The sequence below is a fragment of the Amborella trichopoda genome, chromosome 10 (genome assembly GCF_054954075.1).
Source record: "Amborella trichopoda isolate Santa Cruz 75 chromosome 10, AtrichopodaSantaCruz75HAP2 v2.0, whole genome shotgun sequence".
NCBI lineage: Eukaryota > Viridiplantae > Streptophyta > Magnoliopsida > Amborellales > Amborellaceae > Amborella > Amborella trichopoda.
The window spans coordinates 23,474,408-23,495,792 of record NC_142345.1 but is presented as its reverse complement, the minus strand read 5'-3'; the positions used below and the strand labels follow the sequence as shown (position 1 = coordinate 23,495,792).

The 21,385-nt window shown below is 31.1% G+C and overlaps 1 long non-coding RNA gene across 1 annotated transcript; it reads right to left on the bottom strand.

Moving 5' to 3' along the window:
* Positions 1-5,196: 5,196 nt before the first annotated feature.
* LOC148780081 (uncharacterized) lies at positions 5,197-6,593 on the bottom strand. The gene is made up of 2 exons (XR_016043243.1): positions 6,150-6,593; positions 5,197-5,669 (listed from the first exon to the last, which is right to left on the bottom strand). It is a non-coding gene; the product is annotated as an uncharacterized LOC148780081 (long non-coding RNA).
* Between the last annotated feature and the right edge of the window lie 14,792 nt (positions 6,594-21,385).

Sequence of the window (21,385 nt, the reverse complement as noted above, 5' to 3'; positions counted from 1 at the left end):
GGAATAACACTTAGCCTTTCTGTTGTGCTATCTGATTTATAAATCTTTGTGTTGGCATAACAATTTAAGAATAACAGTTAAATCTCTCACAAGTACGCCTTTCTGTTATGCATAACTGTTTCAGGCTTTAAGCATAACAGTAGATATTAACAATTGACAATCTTTAACACAAAGGCTTTACGCATAACAATAAATATTAACAATAGACAATCTCCAACACTTGAGCCATGATAGCCTTTATGTTGTGCTATCTCACAGTAAAATTTATAAATCAGAAATCTCTCACAAGTAAATCAGATAGCACATCAGATAGCATAACCTTTATAAATCAGGTGGTCTCAGAAATTGTGATTTGTGAGTTAACTGAAGACTTTACATAATAAATGTCAATGTAAATTATTTTATGTGACTGCTTGATGATAATTTACTTGTCACATGCAATCTTTAACAAATTCAATCACTTTCGAGTCTTAGGTTGGGTTTGGGATCTTGGAACATGACTTGATATTCTGTTCCTAGTGTTACTTTGCTTGAGATTTCAAAGATACATTTGTTCAGATAGAATACATATTTTTTTCCAAATTAAATATTTAATTATAATTGCTTCGATGCTGTCTTTCAATGCTTTTGAATTACTTGGAATTCACCTGTGGTATCACCAAGACCTCCCAAACACTATCATAAATTGGTGAAAGGCGACAATTTAATCCACAGGTCACCATCCACTAATAGTGATTAGCTATATCTCGTACAGTAATAATGATTACTCTTTGGCTTTTTGATTTATAATGGTTTTTTTAACAGTGATCATGGTAGAAGATGCACCCTTTCCTGGAGGTCCTGAAATTCCTACATTGCTTACTAGACAAAGAGAACATATATCACAGAAGATCTAGAAAGGATATGTATGTACAAGTATTTAAAATTATATTCTTTGTCTATCATGTTAGTTAATCAATATATTAATTTTAGTATCTGAAAACACAAATTCTATTTCAGGATCGGGAAAATACCCTTAGGATTGATGAGCAGCCCAATGCAAATTCTTCATGGTTGTTAACAAACAACGATCAAATTGATTTGGTCAGGAGATCATGATTGTATCCTCTGACCATAGTATCAATGAGTCACCATGATCACGACATATTATTTACAATTATCGAGATGTGGCGTGTAGAGACAAACACGGGCACTTCAATGTAGACATCGAAGAGATAATGCATACTCTTGAAGATACATGGAAAATTCTCTGGTTAAAGGTGACTGGTGTAGCTGTAACCTTGAGGAGAGTGGAGAACTACGAAGATTATATAGTCCGCATGATAGGACAACTGCCACCTAGTCGTAGTCATTCTATTATCCGGCTGACATGGCTGAAAAACAGGTTTAAATGGCTACCACAGAATTATAACCGCACCACTCTTTTATGATACACCCGTTTTCACTTTTTATATCTAGTCGGATGCACAATATTTCTAGATTCCACAGATGGTACGGTTCCTACAATCTATTTATAACTTTTTGAGGATATGAACGTAGCTGGTCAGTGTGCATGGGGTGCAACTACATTTGCTTTTTTGTTTCAAGCTTTGTCAAAGGTTATTCATTCTGATCATCAACACCTAAGTGGATAAGCCACTCTTAACAACATATTTCTTATCCACATCGATCTCATACATACTATCATATGCCCATTAGACTGTATGAAGGAATCTGGACTTATCCCTCCTCAGGTCTATTACCTTTTGGGCCTTCAGTGTAAGCATGCTGCTCCATTCTAGGGACATGGTCATCTTCTTTGAAAATTCTCACATGAGCTTAATCCTTAGGCATTCAAGGAGTTTAATAAGGGGCTTCTCTTGAGCCTGTAATATCCACTGGTAAAATGATTCAGATATGTTTGATGTCAGATGATTATATCTACACCCCTGAAAATATGCATTTGCCAAATATTTTGGATGTTATAACATAATCTAATCATAGGGCTCAGTATTTACACTCTTAATCTTTGCTATGTACTCATCAAAGTATGATATAATCAATGTACGTGCAGCTTTCCAATAAAGCTTTGTGAGCGCCGAATTTCTATAGGCCTTTTTGAAGTTATCGGCAAGGTGATTCATACAATAGCCTTATTCACTGGTTGGAAATACTGTTTCAATTGCTGCTTGTAACCTTTTTTGACGATCCGAGACAATAGTCAATGCTGACAAATCAGGCTTCTTACAAAACTGCTCATTCAAAAGCTCTAGGAACGAAGTCTAACTTGATGTATTTTCACTCTCAACTACTGCATATGCTATAATAAATATATTTTTATTTGCATCTACCCCAACTACAGCCAATAATATCCCTTTGTATCTTCCTTTAAAAAATGTCTCATCTAGACCTATTAGTGGCCTATAACCAAACATAAAACCATACAAACATACACGATTCCCTATAAACACACGCTTAAACCTATCATAATCATCTGTTTGAATAATCGTTATGGTTCTAGGGTTAGTGATTCAGATCTTATGAAGATATTTAGCGAGATCCTCATATGACTTCATATAGGAACCCTCATTTATCTCTTGTGCAACTTCTTTGCCCCGTCATGCTTGTTGGTAAGATAACATGACATCGTGATCATGTTGTATATCATTAACCACATCTCCAGCTGTAAGATCAGACGTATCATTCAACCGGTCTTTGATCTTGCTTGCCACCCATTGGCTTCGAGCAAGCGGCTGATGACCTATTAAGCCGGCACATGAGTGCACGTTTACAAACTTCTTCACCCTGAAGGAGTTTGTTGTATTAATCCTCCAACAGTGCACTTGCCATGAACACCCATCTGTAGCACACCTCTTCCATACACACTTCACCTCGCGTTTTATCAACTTCATATTGAAGTTTTGTGATATGGCATAATCAATAAGGTGATTACGCATGCCTGTACATCATCATAATCCTGACCCTCTCGAAGTACAACTTCGTAACGGTTAATTCTCAAGGAGCTTTCTATTGAATCAATGTCGTCGATATGCCGTTCGATTTCTGAATCTTGTTCATCTTCTACGCCTATGCCAGCAGCACATTCATTGTGACATACTTGCTCTAGTCGGGAAGTGCGGTAGAAAAAAAAATTCAAGACAAGTCAGAATTATCCTAACTCATATAAAAAAACTTGACGATATTCAGTGCAGTCAGACTCAATAAGTCTGTTTGATATGCACATAGTAATGGGAGAAGATCCTTCCATCATATTGGCAATATCTTCATCATCATCAATATGTCTCATAGTACTGTTACTTGGTAACCCTAGATAAATATACCTAATAGTCATGGTACTTGGGGCATAATTTGATACTTTTGACAAGTGATCATTGACTTGTTCAAATGATGGGATCCCTTTAAAAAATATAACCTTTACATCTCCACCGTAATAAAAAATGCTTCCATAATTAGATTTCTTCTTGGAAAAACCACCAAAGAAGTAGCTTCTATGTAGTGATTCACCCATTATTGTTGCGTACAAGCTGAATCACTACATAGAAATTTCAGATGGAAACATATACAAGCTCACTTATAAGAAGTTCAAAATACTTACAAATAATGAGGAGGTTGCATGAAGGATATTAGATTGCAATACAGATGCCATAATATAAAAAAAAAAAAATACAATGGCCAACCCAACTACATCAAGTATTATAGAAAACCATTATTTTGATGGCCAACCATTAAATAAATCTAAAACTTATTTATGTAACAATATCAATAAATCTAAAACTTATTTATGAAATATTTTAATCAAATTACATCAAGTATTACAGAAAAACAACTTAAATTTTTTTTTTAGATGCTAAAAACAACATAATATTCTTATGACATACATAAAAATCAGTGTTGGTGTGTATATTTGATGCTCTCATAATATTTTTATGACATACATAAAAATCAGTGTTGGTTTGTATATTTGATGCTCTCAGAGATCTCGTTCAAAGATTGATAAATAATAGATGATATGATAGAAAATAGATAAGAGAGATAAAGGAAAGAGATAAAAAATGGATGAAAGTGCTAAATGAACAAAATAAGGTTTTATGAAAAAATTGGTAAAAGCAAAAAAGCGGGAAATAATTACGGTAATTTTCTTACCGTATAATTTGTGGCAGCTAATATGGTACTACGAGTACCGTAATTTTGTGTTAACATAATATGGTAATTAATTTACAGTAAAAAATATCCTTGGCATTATGGTATATATATTACCATATGTAATTTTCTAAACATTACGGTATTTAAATTACCGTAAAGTTCTTTACGGTGACTATGGTAATAAGTTATTATGGTACTTCACGTACCGTAATATATCTTGATACTATTACAGTGGTTTTTATACCGTAATACTATCAAAATGTATTACGATAAAAAGACTACCCTAAAGGGTAATTTCGTCCAAAAAAAGCCCAAAATTGAAAAAAGGGTGTGGATGAGGTTTTGAAAAGTTTGAGGTCTTTTCTCTAATTTTATTAAAATTAAGATATATTAGCGATAACTTCGCTTAAATATAACACCTCAAAAACGTAAACCTCTTATCCTCTTCAGAGAGTGGACGTATGGTGTTTGCCAAAATTTCATGCAACGGGCTTTTAGGCAGACTCTATATCTAGTTGGTTGGGAGCATAGTTAGTAATTCGGCGACTAATCGCCGAATTTTTAAAAAACACGACGAATTTTTGGAAAACGTTCTAAACGTCATATTTTTTAAAAGTTCGTAAAACAAATGCGTTTTTTTCATAATACCGTTAACAATGCGTCTTCTTAAGGAACGAAAAAAAGGAACCAAAAACATTTCTTTTTTTTTTACCTGTAATTTTTTTAGAAACAGAAACAATTGTTTTCCTAATTTGTGTAACCTGTGAAAGAACAAATTATTTTCACAAAAAAAATCCGAAAATAAAAATCCCCAATAGATTATGTATTGTTAGGATTTAGGGTTTATGCTCTGTTCTTCTTCTTCTTCACAGCCATATTTTCAGATTGAAGGAATGATTTTTTTTTCTTTTTCTTTTTAACTTCAACAAGATGCATATTTCAATAGTTATTATGCAAAGAAAATACTGTTTACATACAAATCAGTGTGTAAAGAAAATTATTGTGTACAGAAGATAATATAGATGGAGAGTAAAGAATCTTTGTGCACCATGATTTTCTTTAAAGATGTAGAATAAACAAAATTATTGTGTAAAAAACCTTTCTTTTGCCTTGTAGAAACCCCTGTGATTTTTTTTCTCTCTCTACCTCTTCTTTTATGGGGAATTTCAGATGTGTGATTTGTGCCCTTTCTTCTGCCCTGCAAAAACCCCTGTGATTTTTCTTCTCTCTTTACCTCTTTTTTTATGGAGAATTTCAGAGGTGCGATTTGTACCCTTTCTTCTGCCCTACAAAAACCCCTATGATTTTTCTTCTCTCTCTACCTCCTCTTCTATCGGAAATTTCAGAGGTGCGATTTTTGCCCTTTTTCAATACTACTTGCTGAGGGATTGGATTGCAGAGTTATCTCTATTTGGTTGGGACTTGACTCTCTCCTTTGCCTGTGAGACTGCTGCCTGCCCTGCTTCCCTCTTGCTTTGAATGAACTGCTCTCTCCATTCACTTCAAAGATGAAGGAGTCATTCTGCCTGCAAAAAACCCCTACGATTTATCTTCTCTTTGTACCTCTTCTTTTATGGGGGATGTTTAGAGAAAGGAAAAGAGGTGTGAGGAGAGAGAAAGAAATGTATGGTGGAGACGCTTTCATGATAGTGAAAATGAAAGTAGAGTGAGATGAAAATGTATTGTACGGTGAGTACAAAAGGATTTTGGGTGAGTACAAAGGGATTTTCTTCTCTCTCTACCTCTCGAGTTTGGAAGTACAAAGGGATGATAGGGTGAGATCCAAATGTTTGAAATGTTGGGAAGAAATGTATGGTGGAGATGATAGTGAAAATGCAAGTAGGTATTCAAATAGTTATTATGCAAAGAAAATACTGTTTACATACAAATCATTGTGTAAAAAAACTTATTGTGTAAAGAAGATAATATAGATGCAGAGTCAAGAATCTTTGTGTAGCATGATTTTCTTTAAGATGTAGAATAAACAAAATTATTGTGTAAAGAACCTTTCTTTTGCCTTGCAGAAGCCCTAGTGATTTTTTTTCTCTCTCTACTTCTTCTTTCATGGGAATTTCAGAGGTGCGATTTGTGATCTTTCTTCTGCCCTGCAAAAACCCCTGTGATTTTTCTTCTCTCTTTACCTCTTCTTTTATGGGGAATTTCAGAGGTGCGATTTGTTCCCTTTCTTCTGCCCTGCAAAAACCCCTATGATTTTTCTTCTCTCTCTACCTCTTCTTCTATGGAAAATTTCAAAGGTGCGATTTGTACTCTTTTTCAATACTACTAGCTGAGGGGATGGCTTGCAGTGTTGTCTCTATCTGGCTGGGACTTGACTCTTTCCCTTGCCTGTGGGACTGCTGCCTGCCCTGCTTCCCTCTTGGTTTGAATGAACTACTCTCTCCATTCACTTCAAAGATGAAAGAGTCATTCTGCTTGCAAAAAACCCCGGTGATTTTTTTTCTCTCTCTATCTCTTCTTTTATGGGGGATGTTTTAGAGAAAGGAAAAGAGGTGTGAGGAGAGAAAAAGAAATGTATGGTGGAGATGCTTTCATGATAGTGAAAATGAAAGTAGGGTGAGATAGCATGAGATGGAAATGTATTGTAGGGTGAGTACAAAGTACAAAGGGATGATAGGGTGAGATCCAAATGTGTGAAATGTTGGGAAGAAATGTACGGTGGAGATGATAGTGAAAATGTTGAGATGATAGTGAAAATGCAAGTAGTTATTCAATTAGGTTTTTTGATATGGATTCAATTTATATGGTGTATTTGTTTTTTATATGTATTCAAGTTGGTTTGATATTTGTTGAAGAATTTAATGTGAAAATTTATATGGTTTACTTTTTTTGGTAGGTATGATCTTTTTTTAAGTATTTAATGTGAATATTTATATGTATTTTTTTGGTATGTATTAGGTAGATGTGATGTTTGTTAAAACATTTAATGAAGAAATTCATATGGTGTACGTACCATGAACTTATTATTTTATTTTTTATAAAGAGCATGAACCCCTGTGTAGACTTATATATTCTATATTTTTTTATTTTATTAAAAAATCAGGAAAGAAGATACAATGGTTAGGTCAAAAGATCCATTTTGAGAGTATGGTGAAGAAAGAGGGCATAAATTGTATTGCAATTTTTGCGGTGAAGCCTTTTCTATAGGGATAACAAGATTCAAATATCACTTGTCAAGAGAACAAGGGAATGATATAAAAGCTCGTCCTCAGGTACCAGATGATGTACAAGCTTTGACTGTTTCTATGATAAATGAGGTATCTTCTAAGCCTCCAAAAAAGAAGAACAAAATTACATCATATGTTCAAAATATTGACCAATGTTCGATAAACTTAAGTACCTCTACTACCAGTTCCCATTAGCAACAAAGTTCTTTATCTTCATTGTTGAATAAAAAAATTAAAGATTTTGTTGACAAAAAAGTTGCTTATGCATTTGTTATGAATAATATTGTATTTAATGTTATCAATGCACAATCATTTGTCAGTATGATAAATGCATGTATCAATTTTGGTTCTAGCTATATATTGCCAAGTTACTCATTTGTTCACATTAAATTGGTATAAGAACTTAAGACAGATGTCGATGCATATGTAGCTTCAATAAAAGAGCCATGGGCTCAGTCAATATGTACTTTGATCTCAGATCTCTGGTCGGATATGAAAAACCGGTCATTCCTCAATATTGTTGCATCTTGTCTAAATGGATTAGTTTTTTATAAATGCATTTGAAGTATCTGAGTATAGTATAATTGAATTATTTCTTGAAAAGATTCTTGTTCATGTCATTGAGGAGTTAGGACCACAAAATATTGTTTATCTTGTGACTGACAATAGATCAAATTATGTACTTGCTGGTGATCTAATAGAATCGAGATTATCTCATATTCATAAAACATGGTGTGCTACCCATGGGTTGAATTTGCTTCTAGAAGACATTGATAAAGATATCATTTGGGTACAAAATGTCATCAAGGATGCTAAGCTAATAGTGAATTTTATGTATCGGTATACCATTATTTTAGATTTGATGAGAAAGAACACTAATGGAAGGGAATTGGAAAAGTATGGTAAAACTAGATTTGCCATTAACTTTTTGATGATTCAAACTGTATCACAAGTAGAAGAGGTTTTGAGAGTGATGGTTGCATCCTCTGAGTGGAGAGCTATGAATTATAGCAAGAGTAAACATGATACAAAACTCATAGAATAATTCAAAGCTCCAAATTTTGGAATGATGCAACAGATGCAGTCTCTACATTAACACCTTTTATCAAGGTGCTTCTTTTGGGTGATAGTGAGGGGTCAACCATGGGATATTTATATGAAGCAATGGAAAGGGCAAGGGAAGCACTAAAGATAAATTGTAATGGCAATGAACTTAGGTATCTTGAATTGGTGAAGAGATTCGAAAAGAGGCGAAAGGGAAATATAATTCACCCTGTTCATACCGCTGCCTCATTTTTTAATCCAACTTTAATGTATAGTGGGCATGTTGAACTTGATAATCCTGAAGTGAAGGCTGGTTTAACCTTGATTTCAAATTCAATGATCTAGGCAGAACAGAAAACTGTATTATTTTCAGAGTTGTTAAAGTACCATACGCGGGATTCAAATATATTTGATGGTGTTGCATTGGGATTATTGTCAACAACTCATCCTCGTAATTATCTTATTGATTATCAATTTCTTGTATCTTCGTGTGTTATTTCTTTTTTTGTATTTTAAGAAAATAAATTTTATCTCACTTTTAGTTGTATATTGCGTATGTGGTTAAAAAATTCCTATTATGTAGGAGAACAGAAAACTGTATTATTTTCAGAGTTGTTAAAGTACCATACGCGGGATTCAAATATATTTGATGGTGTTGCATTGGGATTATTGTCAACGACTCATCCTCGTAATTATCTTATTGATTATCAATTTCTTGTATCTTCGTGTGTTATTTCTTTTTTTGTATTTTAAGAAAATAAATTTTATCTCACTTTTAGTTGTATATTGCGTATGTGGTTAAAAAATTCCTATTATGTAGGAGTTTGGTAGGAAATATGTGGAGAAAACATTCCACTGGTTCGAATGGTTGCCATTCGGATTTTGAGCCAACCATGTAGCTCATCAGCGTGAGAAAGAAATTGGAGTGCACTTGAGGCGACTTAAACCAAAAGAAGGAATAGATTGACACCAACTATGTTAACCGACTTGGTTTACATACGAGTGAACTAGAAGACGATAGCTGCATCGTGAAAATGAAATTCAAGATTGTAATACAATTAATCTAGAACAACTTGGTTCATTGCAGAAAGATGTTTTCGAAGAGGTTGAACATGAGGATACCTCTCCAGAAGGTGATGATGATGATGATGATGCATGTCTATATGACTTGGGATTTATACCTTCCTATACTCCTAACTTTTTTTTTGACTCTACAATGCCTTATTCTTAATTTTGAATATTTTTAGTTAATTTTGTATTGAACATTGGATACTGGATGAGAGTCATGAGTCATCTAAATTTATTGAATTAATTATATTAGTCTAGTAAAGTTTTTATGAATGGATTAGTTATTGATGGCTTTGACATAAATTTTATTTTTTAGAACTTCAAAATTTCTAACATTTTAACTTATCTGATTTTTTGAGCATAGCCTGATATATTGGCGATATCTTTACATGACGTATTTTTGCGGATCCGTATTTTTTATTTGATTTTTTCATCTTACTTTTTAAAATAAAAATGATTTTTACCCGATTTTAAGGTAAGCCGATTTATTGAAAGTCCCCGACTTGCTAATTATGCTCTCACCTCCTCTCTCTCTATCACGTCTCTCTCTAGACATCTCTCTCACCTCCTCTCTCTCTATCACGTTCCTCTCTCACTTGTAATTCTAGAGAGAAACTTTCTAAACATGATTATCCTTTAATATATTAGTTTCTAAAATAATGAATGCTAAGGGAAGAGACATGAGAGTATAAATAAGGCAATTAAAGCTCATAGGTATTAGGGGATGTATATATATATATATATATATGTGTGTGTGTGTGTGTGTGGAAAAATATGGGATTAGGCCACTAGCTCATATGAACGAATATATGAGTCCAATGGCCTAAATTGAATCTGTATCGATCTGACAATCATAGATGTCTGGTAGTACTTGAATTTTATTTATTTTTCTACAAATCTAAATCCCTTAAAATTTTAGATGTGTATTTCTCTCATCAAGGTACATGTAATAAAAATATAAAAAATTATCCGCAGAAATTAAAATGACCAAAATACCCCTTGAATCATTTTAGGGGTATTTTGGTCAAAGTTTTTCATGTAAAATATTTTTTTGATATTTTTCGAAGATTCACTTATTTTTTATGAATACACTCCTAAATTTCAAATGATTTGGATTTGTAGAAAAAAAAACTAAAATTTAAACACTACTGAACATCTGTGATCGTCAGATCGGCCCAGATTCAATCTGGGACGTTGGGCTCATATGTTCATATGAGCAAGTGGGCTAATTCCATCTTTTCCATATATATAAATATATATATATATATATATATATATATATATATATATATATATATATATATATATATATATATGTATATTACTATTCAATTTCGCCTATAGGTGTTGGGGAGACTTTTCTTAAATGGAAAATAAAATACTACCAGACAATCATGACCGCGCGATGAAATTTAGACGATGATAAAGGTATGCGAAATCACTATTCATTTTTGCCTATAGGTGTTGGAAAGACTTTTCCTATATATATGGAAAAAGTTAAAGTATGCAGCCTAGCTTAGATAAGCTAATGCACCAACGGCCCCGATTAAATCTGGGCCGATTTGATGATCACGAATGTCTGGTAGTATTTGAATTTTAATTGTTTTTCTATAAATCCAAATCATTTGAAATTTTAGGTGTATGTTCTTCTCATCAAGGCGCACCTAATAAAAATATATAAAAAAAATTTATGCAAAAACTTAATTTATGAAAATACTCCAGAAAATTTATAGGGGTATTTTGGTCAATATTTTTCATGTAAAATAGATTTTCAATAATTTTCGAATATTCTCTTATTTTTTATGAAAAAATGATTAAAATTTTAAGTAATTTGGATTTGTAGAGAAAAATTAAAATTCAAATACTACTGAACATCTGCGATCATCAGATCGGCCCATATTCAATCTGGGCCATTGGCGCATTTACCTTATCTAAGCTAGTCAGCGCATCCTATATATATATATATATATATATATATATATATATATATATATATATATATATATATATATATATATATATATATATATATATATATATATATATATAAGGAAAAATTTTATATAAGGTTGTAACCTTAAATGTAGAATTAAAGATGCATTTAAAAAATCCATCGGAAAAGGTTGTTTTAATGTTGAAAACCTCTCTGATTGTTCATCTTGATTTATAGATATATGAATATGAAAAAAAAAGATTTTGAGTCCTAGAAATAGTGCTTCTTGCAATACATTATCTAGACCGTCCATTTTCAATATTTTCATACGTTCATAGATTCACTTGATTTTAGCCATTTTTTGGAGTTTAAAATTTTTTAATTAGATATGGAAATAGTTTTTCAGATAATCCTTAGAATAATTACACCAAAAATACATGTTATGATAAAATTTGGAGGTGCTCCTTAATTGGATTGTTTAAGGTTGCAACCTTATAGGGCACACGCGTGCACACACACACACACACAAACACACACACACATGTTTGGGTGGTAGCTCTCATCTGATTCTCATATAAAAACAAATGTTTTTAATAATTGGTAATTTAAATTAAGGGAAAATCTAAATTGATTTGAACAATTGTAGAACTTGATGAGGGAAAATTTTCTACTACAATCATAATATAAAATTTCTACATCTCTCTATCCCCAATTGGGTTGTAGCCTGTCATTAGCTCTCGTATAAAAACAAAAATAATAAAATAATAATTAGTAATCGATGAGAAATTACATAACACAATCATAATAAAAAATTTCACATAACATAATCATCATAAGAGATTAGTAAAAGTTCAATTGAAATAAGATACCTCATTAAATTTTCTACTGCAATTATCAAACCTTCTAGTTTACTAATCAAACTTCTTCCTATTTTTTAACTTGTACCATAAAGATTTTGATTTTGGTATCATAAATTTATTGCTTATTTGAAATTATGTAGAGAGACATTTGAAAAACTTCAATAATAAATAAATAAAAATAAGGCCTATCACAGTAAAATCATATTATTCCAAAGACTTATCATGTTGAAACCAAAGTCTAATCATGTTAGCCAAACATAGCCATATTTTTCATCTTTGGATGGTAATGTATGTCTCATATTTCTTTCAGACATAGCTAAACAGTACCAATGTATTTTTCAAGTTGCATCTAAATACTACCCAAACAGTGACAATCCATTTGTAGGTAATGTATTACGCAGTAATATATTACGCCCGTAATATATTTCACAGACAATATATTTATAGGTATCCAAACGGCCCCTTAGTGTACTTTCCCCTTTGTTCTTTTTATGTCTCTCTCTTTATCTTTCCATAGTTACAATTTTCTCTCTAGTCTGTGTATCATTTCCTTTTCATTCTCTCTATGATTCATTCCACGTGACATTATTTTCTTACTTTGGTTACTGCATCGTGGTTATTGTGTTGCAGGGTTGGTTATTTATTCTTAATTTGATTGTTTATGCATTTTCTATTTCGTCTTCTATTTTTAGAGAAAAAAAGGTGACCAATGGAGTGTAGCAATCCATTTTTTATAGGATTATTAATACATATGTTCATTTATGGTTGATACGTAGTATCTCAACACCCCCTCCGTCCCTGTTACAGGAATGGTGGTATCTCAATAATGAGTTGAGTATGTTTGAGTTATATATTCTCTTATACTTTTTTTTTACTCTCTCTGTATCTTTCTTTATTTACACATTCTCTCTATGATTCATTCCTTTTGGCTTTATTTTCTCACTTTGGTTGCTTCTTCGGGGTTATTGTGTGGTATGGTTGGTTATTTTACTTCTTCATTTTTTGTTTATTTTTTTATTGTTTCTACAATTTCTGTTTGGTCTTCAATTTTTGGGGCAATTTTTTTTTTTTTTATGGTTGGGTGTTTTATTTATGCATAAAATGTTGTGAGACTAAACTAATCGGTTGAAGGAAAATCTCGTTCTCTCTCTCTCAACATTCTCTCTCTTTGGTGCAAGTACATGGTATCTCAATATTTAATGTAATATTTAGTTAGGTATGCTTGAGGTAAGTAGTATTCTCTTTATGTGTATGAAGTGAGAGAGTCATTGGCCTGCATACTCCTGGAGCACATAGACATAGAGAGGTTCTCTAGCTTTGCTTTTTTTTTTTTATGGGATAGAGGGATCTGAATATTTTTAAATTCAAGTAGTTCCTTATTATAAAACTATCTTTAGTCTCGCTTAATAAACAATAATAGATAATAGAAGAAAATGATAATTCATGTAAACATTCTCTAGCTTTCTCTCACTATTTTTCTTTTGCACTTTGTCTCCCTTTATTCTTCTATTTAAAATAGCATTTAAAATTTTTTGGTTTCCCTATACTCATTTTTATGACAAATAATATTTGTCAATTATGAGGATAAATTCAATAATATCTATGACCATATAAATTATAACTAATTCTAGAGAGATTGTGAGGCACATTCCCATTCTTTTTGAGACACATTCCCTTCTTTAAGGGAAAAGAGAATCAAATTTAAAAGAGAGTGGTGTACGCACAATTTCATAGAGAAAGAGTATGCACAATTTGAGAGTGAGAGAGAGAAAAAGATTAAGAGGTACGTGGAGAGAGATTATGGTTTCTTAGATTTTTAGGAGTGATAAACCAAAAGATATATATTTACAAAATATCATTTCTTAAAAAAATGATGAAGAGAGATAAAGAGGTACGTAGATGAAGAGAGATATAATAGTTTTCTAGATTAGGAGTGACCAATCTAAAGAGATATATTTACAAGATATCTTTTCCTAAAAAGGTGATAGAGAAAGATAGAGAGGTACATGGAGATGGAGAGAGATACATAAACGTTTTCTAGATTTTTGGAGAGTGATAAACCTAGATACATTTACAAGAGGTTATTTATTCAAAAAGATATAGTGAGATATAAGAAAATATAGAATAAATACAATAATACACTTTCCCTAAATATTGAAAATTTGAAAGTTAAATTTCTATCTCTTATAATATGCTTTCATGATACTGTTACGACCCCGCCCCTTGACCCCTGTCGGAGAGCGACAGGGCGTGGGATAGCGACTGGAAGTCGCAAATGTCACTCGTCACTCAGGTAGGAGTGACTCAATGCATAAAAACACGGAATCCAGAGCAAACTATGAAAGGAAACTAGAATAAATCTATTCAACAGACAAATATTAAATCAAAAGTACAACCATCCCATTCATTCAATATTAAAAGTCTTTACAATTCTTCCAAGGCACTACTTGCCCAAAATACACCATTTTAAAATATACATCATATTGCTGAGACCACCAAAACATACTATGAAAGTCTTCGGAGAATGGCTTTCCAAACTTCTCGACCTCGAACTTCAACCTCCAAACAGCCACCCCACCTTTAGCACAGAGACCTACACCCTTCACTCTACAGTTATATAAATAAGATGGAATGAGCTAACAGCCTAGTACGTGGTTCCATCACCATGGCATGGTAGTCATAAGGATGCATGAGCCCTATGCTTGTGAGATGAGTAATGAATGTGTAAGTGAGGTAGAAATCCTTATGCCTTTTCACTAAAACATAATGGAAGTGGATGCTGAGAATGAATGTATGATTCTTAAATTATGTAAGAAATGCATGTTATGTGTACATTGTGAGAGGATGGTTGTTATCATGTCCTTTACCATGGAATGAAGGTTGTGGAATGTGCAACTGTGAAATTTCAAAAATATATACGTTTTTCAAAGAGATGTTTGAATAGCCAAACGAGGGGTCTAGTAAAATGTTCATTTTTGCTCACTGCTGAAATTCTTTACGAAAATGAAGTTATATTTCAAATGGAGAGGGTATATCAATGTTGACCGTTTTCCTGGATTTTTCAGTAATACCACTGTGATCACCGATTTTAACCAATCAAACTTAGTTCATATTCAACCAAACCATAGCCATTTGAAAGATCTTTGAATGGGCTAAAATTTTCAAGTAGAAAGTATTTGGAAATTCTTCATAGATTGAAAGTTATACTTCGTTTTATAAAGGTATATCATTGTGGGCAATTTTGATAAAATCCAGCACTATCACCTTGTTTGGCATGAATTTTTGAACTACCAAATGGAATCCAAATCAAGTTTGCTTTGTTAGAAAGATATACATCTTGAATTAAACTTTGATTTTGAAATCGCACAAGTTGCTTCACGGTTTGGGAGTTATAGTGATATGAAGCAGGGTATGTCGCCGTCCCCACTGCACTGCAGGGTGCAGCAAGTAAACCGTCACCTCTTTGAACCTTTAAGAAGTAAAACGAAGTCCAATTATCTTCAAACCAATCTCGTTTGAAGGGTAGGTGTGTTTGGTACAAAATTCCAATGAGAAAGATTTAGTTATTCACAAAGAAAGTCTTTTTTCTACAAGTTACTGAACCAAAATTATGGGAAAGAAAATCTTTAGAACTTTGGTAGAGAGAGTTGGGTATCCCACTCTAGAAAGAGATAGAGAAAGAGGTGTACTACCCATTAGAAAGAATTTTATGATATATGTAAATAGGTTAAGAAGCCTTCACGTGTCCCTCTGAACCTCTCAAAATAGGTACTTTATTTTTTATTTCAAGGTGTGCTTCGTCTCTCTCTCTCTTTATGCATGTATATGTATTGGTTTAATTTGTGGTGCTCGCTCTCATTTTGCCTTTTTTGCGAATTTTGCCATGCTTTATGGTTTTGTATATTGGTACAATTTTGCTAACTTTAAATTTCCTTTAAGTGCCTTTGTTTTTGCGTTTATGAGTTTGTTCATATAAAATTATTTTCATTATATATTATAAATTATTAATGCAATGATAATTATAAAGCAATCATCTGCCCTCTCTTTCACATAATCACACGAATTTTGTGATTTTTAGGTATTATTTACTATTGAATGAAACTTAACAATGTCCATATTGAAGGTAAGTCGTAGTAATTCTTTTTTTTCTTTTAGTCTTTTTTTACTATGTTTGTATTTTTTAGGTGTTCTTCCCATTTTATGAAATTGAGGAACGCATTAATCTCTTTTAAGGTAAGAGAAACCTTGCTTTTCTCAAGATATGCAATTTTTTTTTTCTTCTAAAATTCCATAAGTACCTGCTTTGACTTAAATTATACATTATCTTATTTTGTGGATGCTCTATTTGAAGTAAAAAATAACAAACAAAATTTATAAGCAATTAAAATAATTACAAATTTTTATTCTACTTCACAATTTTAATGAGTTTTCCACATAAATATTACTTTTGTATGTTTGCAATGATAAAGAAAAATATACTTTTTATGTTTTGTTTATGTTTTGTGGTGCTTGTCTCATAATGTTTTTTTTTACCGAATTTTGTCATACTTTATGGTTTTGTTATATTGGTATAATTTCGTTACTTTAAATTTTCTTTATATGCCTTTGTTTTTGTGTTTATAATTTTGTTCATCTAAATTTATTTTTATTGCGATTAGAATAGTTATTTTGTTTTTATTGTTATGTCTACCTGCACATTATCTCTTGTGACTTTGAAATGAGGAGTTTGCTTAGGTGTAGGATTTTTAATGGCTTTGCATATGTAATATATATGAAGGGCTGACATATTTGTGGTTATGATTTTTCTTTTTGAGTGTATCAAATTATCCTGGTAGCAGAATTATAAACTGTTGGTTGCAAAAGAATTTTTGATATTTAGTTTTTGGATTTGTACGTGTCATTGGTATTGTTCATTTTTTAGTTGGTGAAGGTAATGAACAATATTCATCCTTTTTTTTATTATTAATCTTAATTTTTAATTTATCGTATAGCGATGGTTGGTTAGTTATACATTATAAATTATTAATGATAATTATAAAGCAATCCCCTACCCTATCTTTCACATAATCACATGGATTTTGTGATTTTCAGGTATTATTTACCATTGAATGAGCCTTATCAAAGTCCATATTGAGGGTAAGTCATAGTATTTTTTTTTTTTTGTATTACCTATGTTTGTATTTTTTTACGTGTTCTTCCCATTTTATGAAGATTGAGGAACACATTAATCTTTAAAGGTAAGAGAAACCTTGTTTTTGTCAAAGTATATAATTTTCTTTTTTTAAAAAAAAAATTCCATAAGCAATTGCTTTGAATTAAATTATACATTATCTCATTTTGTGAATGTTCTATTTCGTGTAAAAAAATAAAAAAAAATTATAAGCAATTAAAATAATTACAAATTTTTACTCTACTTCACAATTTTAGTGAGTTTTTCACATGATTATTAACTTTTTATGTTTGCAATGATAAAAATAATGTAAAAAATTTGTACTTTCATAATGTTGTCAATGCTTTTTAATCACGTGCAAAGCACGTCCTATATAATACACACACTATATTATTAAGCTAGAGTATGGGGTCAACACGTGTCGTGAAAATACTAAGGGACCCTAATTTTATAGAGATTGTCGAACACATTCCTCACTTTAGAGAAGAGAGATAAAATAAGCACTTATTTTGGGATAACTAAATTTGAAAGAGAGAGAGTATGAGTATATACAATAAAGATCTCAATATTATTTTCATATCTCTACATTATTTCTATATCTTAATTAGAGAGAGAGCGAGAGAGAATATGAGTGCGCACTGAAGTGAGATCTCAACATTCTGAGAAAATTTGAGAAGGTGAGAGAAAGAGCATGCACAAGAGATAGAGAATGAGAGATTTTATAAGAGATGAGAAATTTTCATGGAAGCTTTAGAAGAGTAGAGAAAGAAAGAATATCTTAAGACAGGATTTTAGGAAACCAAAGGTTTAGTAGAATTTATTTTTAATTATCTAAGAGGTGATTTGTGCTTTATCAAATTTTTTATTAATAAATTTTTTTGATCATTGAATATTTACTTAATCTACTACAAGTAATTGCATATGTGCAACATATGTAATTCAACTAGTATATATTATTTATATTATTTAATATATTGAAGAATAGAATAAAAGATTTTAACCTACTAAAAGAAGTTATTTAGTATTCCTCACCTGATTTCATCATAATTTTGCCGAAATTTCAGTGACCTCCCTCTAACATTTGAAGCTCCAAAGCTAAAGTTCTTCAAGTATCTATGGTACCCGTAGTCCATCATATAAAATAAGCCAAAATAGTACATAATAAAAAAGGTAAATTAGTTGTTTATGAATTCGGCTACTACATCAAAGATATAGTATAAAGTATAAACACATCATTGAGGAATTCTCTTATCCATGGTTTTGAGACTCAGCCAGATCTACTTGGTGAGGGTTTTGAATCCTACTACTGCTTTTTTGTCTTTTTAAAAAAAGATACACCCACTCAAAACACCAACAAATATTTTGTTACAGCAGTGTAGGGTTAATTATATGAGCAAGCTTTTTGTCTTTTTAAAGAAAGATACACCCACCCAAAACACCAACAAATATTTTGTTACAAGAGTGCAGGGTTAATTATATGAGCAAGCTTTTTATGCTTCCCTTACAGAATAAAGCTTATACTACATCAACAAATATTTTGTTTCCCCTATAGCATAAAACTTATATATTTCACCCACCTAATACACCAACAAATATTTGTTACAAAAGTGCAGGGTTAATTATATAAGCAAGCATTTTATGCTTCTCTTATAGCATAAAACTTATATATTTCTTTTTATCCAACTGTTCCAAAAGGCTGAGATGGCCCCAATCACAATGTCACGTCTCTACACTATTTTATTTTTAATTTTTTCTACAAAATAGTTTGACACCAAAATTTGGACGTCCACTCCTCTCTTTAACTCGCACTTGTAAAAATTATAAAAAAAAATCTTAATAAAATAAAATGATCAAAATACCCCTAAAAGTTTCAAAAGGCATTTGGTGATTATATTTTATCGAAAAATTCTTTTTAATATGTTTTTTAGATGCGCCCCAATGAAAAGATGACACGAACCAAATTTCATATTCATAATTTTTTTAAAGAGAAAGCAGGAGAGAGAAAAAAAAAAGGAAAGTAAAAAGAGTTTGAGCAGACAAAAAAAAAGAAGATTTTTTTAAATGCGCCCCAATGAAAAGATGGCACGAACCAAATTTCATATTCATGTTTTTTTTAAGAGAAAGCAGGAGAAAAAAGAAAAAGTAAAAATAGTTTGAGCAGACAAAAAACCGAAGAAAAGTTTGAGAAAAGACCTCTTACAAAGAGTGTTCAAAAAGGACACACCCTAAGCACCAACAAATATTTTGTTATGTGCACGGTTAACAAGCTTTTTATGCTTTCTTTATATCATAAAACTTATATACTTCCCCTTATCCAACCATCCATTTTGAATGGATGGTTGAGGTGGCCTCAATCACAATGCCACGTCTCTCTATACTATTTTATTTTTAATTTTTTCTACAAAATAATTTGAATTTTAAACATCCACTCTTCTCTTTAATTCGCATTTGTTAAAATTATATAAAAAAAATCTCAATAAAATAAAATAACTAAAATATCTCTGAAAGTTTCAAGAGGTATTTTGATCCTTATATTTTATTCAAAAATACTTTTTAATGTTTTTTTAGGTGCATCCCAATGAGAAGATGACACAAACCAAATTTCATATTCTCAATTTATTAAAATAAATAAAAATAAGATACTCCAAAAAGAGATCTAAACAGTGAGTACCTCACTTAATGATTTTTAAATTTTTCTACAAAATAGTTTGATATTAAATTTTAAACTTCCACTCTTCTCTTTAATTCACATTTGTAAAAATTATAAAAAAAAATCTCAATAAAATAAAATAACTAAAATATCTCTGAAAGTTTCAAGAGGTATTTTGATCATTATATTTTATCAGAAAATACTTTTTAATATGTTTTTTAGGTGCATCCCAATGAGAAGATGGCAAAACCAAATTTTGTATTATCAAATTATTAGAGGTATTTTGATCATTATATTTTATCCAAAAATACTTTTTAATATTTTTTTAGGTGCATCCCAATGTGAAGATGGCACGAACCAAATTTCATATTCTCAATTTATTAAAGTAAATAAAAATAAGATACTCCAAAAACGGATCTAAACGGTGAGTACCTCACTTGACCATTTTTAATTTTTTCTAAAAAATCGTTTGATACTAAATTTTAAAGGTCCACTCCTCTCTTTAATTCGCATTTGTAAAATAAGATAACTAAAATATCTCTGAAAGTTTCAACAGGTATTTTGATCATTATATTTTATCAAAAAATACTTTTTAATATTTTTTTAGGTGCATCCCAATGAGAAGGAACCAAATTTCATATTATCAATTTCTTAAAATAAATAAAAATAGCACACTCCAAAAAAATGGATCTAAACGGTGAGTACCTCACTTGATCAAAATTGGCTGTGAGTACCTCAATTCTGGATGGAGGGGCGGTATATATCTTTTTCGTATGAAAAAGAAGAGATTCGAACCTGCAATTTATTAAAATAAATAATAAGATACTCCAAAAACAAATCTAAACGGTGAGTACCTTACTTGATCATTTTTAATTTTTTCTACAAAATAGTTTGATACTAAATTTTAAACGTCCACTCCTCTCTTTAATTCGCATTTGTAAAAATCATTAAAAAAAAATCTCAATAAAATAAAATAACTAAAATATCTTTGAAAGTTTAAACATGTATTTTGATCATTATATTTTATCCAAAAATACTTTTTAATATTTTTTTAGGTGCATCCCAATAAGAAGATGGCATGAACCAAATTTCATATTCTCAATTTATTAAAATAAATAAAAATAAGATACTCCAAATAAAATATCCCTGAAAGTTTTAACAGGTATTTTGATCATTATATTTTATCCAAAAATACCTTTTAATATTTTTTTAGGTGCATCCCAAGGCACGAACCAAATTTCATATTCTTACCAAATTTCATATTCTTGTGCATCCCAATGAGAAGATGGCACGAACCAAATTTCATATTCTCAATTTATTAAAATAAATAAA